This window comes from Apium graveolens, chromosome 1 (genome assembly GCF_009905375.1).
Source record: "Apium graveolens cultivar Ventura chromosome 1, ASM990537v1, whole genome shotgun sequence".
Taxonomy (NCBI): Eukaryota; Viridiplantae; Streptophyta; class Magnoliopsida; order Apiales; family Apiaceae; genus Apium; species Apium graveolens.
In genome coordinates, this window is record NC_133647.1 from 57,729,940 (window position 1) to 57,733,118 (window position 3,179).

The following is a 3,179-nucleotide window of genomic DNA, read 5'->3' on the forward strand; positions in this document are numbered from 1 at the left end:
CTAGCCTATTGGTAGTTCCTACCTCAGCTACAACGACATCAACGCCTATAGGAAACTGCAGAATGTTTCCTATCCGCTCGCAAATTGGGAGCTTGGTCCTGTTCATCTTGTCTATCTGATGTTGTGTGATGAAAGAAGAAAGCAAGGGTGAGTAGCAAGCCCACCAAAATAATATGTATAATGATTAACAATATATGAGCCTTCTCATAGTACTCATGAAAGTCTTGGTCAAAAGAAATGAACCAAGTTGATATCTTAATGCGATGAAGTCGCAAAATATTCAGTATATATATATATACATATATACTTTTCAAAATATGGGAAGTCCTCTTCCATGCATAATACACACAGAGTTCCAGTGTATAACTGTATAAAAATATCGTTGCAAGGTGATCTCATATATCTAACCTTGTCTCAACATTTTTCTGAAAATCTTTGTCATGCATAAGATAATCATTTACTAGATATAAGTTTAAAAGATGAAGTTACAAGATACTCCAATATACTTATATCTTTTCCAAATACTACTTGAACTACCACCGTTCAAGTTATAATTAGTTCAAAAGTTCATCACATAGATGAGACTACAAGATAATACTTGAATAGATTCAACCTTTAAAATATCATCAAAATAAAATGAAGTTATGAGATACTTCATTTGATGTAAACATCATTTTGAAAACTTGACCCTGCCAACACTCAACAATCCCCCAACCGTAGCCTTTCTATCGAAGTGCTCTGGGTAGTGTTGCAGAAATTATCCAATTGGATGATGAACTCATTGCGGGAGTTTTCCGCGCCAGGAAGACCACTTACGATGATCAGTCGTAGTAGTACAACCCCACCATTTTCTACATGTAGAGGAGAACCTGTCGGATTTACTTGTCAACCGAACACTGAACTCCTAAGGAATGGACCGCCTTAGCGGAACTTCCTGGCCATTTGGGCCAATATAATAAGGTTGGGCCGGCGCTACTCGGCCACTTACGCCACTCCTAGTTCAGATGAAATCCATGACTCTAAAACGTAAAGCTCGTCCCCACTTTCCCCAAGTAGAAACTTGTTGATACGGCTCCACCAAGAAGTCGTATCTAGTTGGAAAGAAAAACTCACCGATATTTCCCAGGCGATGCCTGTTAATGGATTAACTTGTTCCAAGAATTTTACTTCCCGAGTGTTGGGTAAGTAATCAATTCATTTATCAAAACAGCAACCTTGTTGCGAATATAAAATACACCACAGAGCCGGATCCCTCAGGTTTTGAGCGAGTATTTAAATCCCCTTAAAAAGGAAGATCTTAAATATAAAAATGAGTTTTGGGATCCGCTCTAACTTTTAAAAATCATTTTGAAGACTCGAAAACACTTTATAGAGTGTTTGGAGTAAAGCTGATTTAATGAAGTAAATATTCCCATAAAGAATAATACTTGAAACGAATATTAAATAACCAAAGATATACTTATATGAAAGTACTATCTTTATTTGAATAATCGAAAATAAGTTTGATTATTTACACCTTATTCTTTAATAAAATAAAGAATATATCTCAGCAAATAATCGGAGTCATAGATCCTCAAATGAAAATTTAAAAATATTCATTAAATAATATAAACTGAGTCATAAGCCCTCGAATGAATATTCAAATAATATTCAGATAATAAAATAAAAGGAGTCATACATCCTCAATTGAATATTCAAATAATATTCAATAAATAATATAAAGGAGTCATAAGTCCTCGAATGAATATTCAAGATAATATTCATTAATAAAATAAAGTTATCGAATAAACTTTATTCGATTAATAGTTTTGAAAACTATAACCATACATATATATAAATATATATATATAAAATCTACTCGGGATCCTCGACTCCCGGTTTTAGAAAATGTTTTCACCTTTGGGTCCCTCTACTATGGATATATGCAAATTACTGCTATTCTCTAGCATAGGTATTATCAACTGAACCAACAGATATATATGGCAAGAATACGAAACAGGCATGCATATATATACCATATCAGCATGCTTCAATATATCGCAACATTTGCTAATTAACCAACATGCATCTATCACAAGATAATGCATATACATATATACATCACAACAACAGTATAACGGGTAGAAAACTTGCCTGAGCGACTTGGGGTGATAAAAGGCTCGGGACGAGTCTGGTAACCTATAAACAACAAGTAAGTTGGAATTAAACCAAAGTCACTTGTAAATCTATACTTTAACTAACTTAGACTCTAACGCTTGTTTTGCGCTCACTGATTCGCTTAAGTCACTCGGGTACCCTCGGCTCCACCATTTTTAATAATTTAACCTTTACGAGTTTTAAAGCGATTCCTTCGCGAGTGTCTTACCAACTGCCTAACACTCTTATCATAATTGTTTCATACATTAATTAACCCTTTTTGGTCTTTAACCTATGTTTCAAAGTAAGGCGAGGGGAAATGATTCGTTCGCGAAACGTCGTTACTTGAAACGGTCGTTTCTCCTAAACCGTACATCGGAATCAAACGAACTACATATCAAAACGAAGCTCGTAACATGAACTATCTAAACATGGCAATGGTCATAATCTAGCAGGGAGTTCTTGGGTCCAAATGTTATGAACAAAAGCAGTCTAAAGTAAATCGGACATTACGACGGCTATATTTACGCGATTACCAATGTTTAAACTACTCCAATTAACCACCAACCAACTCATAACCATCAATACAACAAAACTTCACCGAAACCATACCACATCAGTCCATAATCTCCAAGGTTTTCAACTCAAACAACCACAATCAAGACCTATAAACTATAATCAAGCTTCAATTACCAAAACACTTCCAAAACTAATAATCACAATCCATGCTTCTCATTTCACAAAACCAACCATTAAACTTACTAACAAATAAAGTAAAGGCTAGGGTTTGAAGTTTATACCTTCCTTGGGAGGTGTTAAGTTGCTAGGAAGCCTTAGGGAGCCTCCTACAAGCTTGATCTTTCCAAAGAAATCAAGAACACAAAGTTAGGCTTTGAAGTTTCTAAAAGTCCGATTTAAAGAACTGTAAAAATGAGGGTCTTACCATGATTATTTGGACAAGACTTGTGAACAAGAGTTGTAGGCCATCTCAATACCTTTCCAATGAGCTATCGCATACAATATTTGAGTGAGAAATGAAGGAG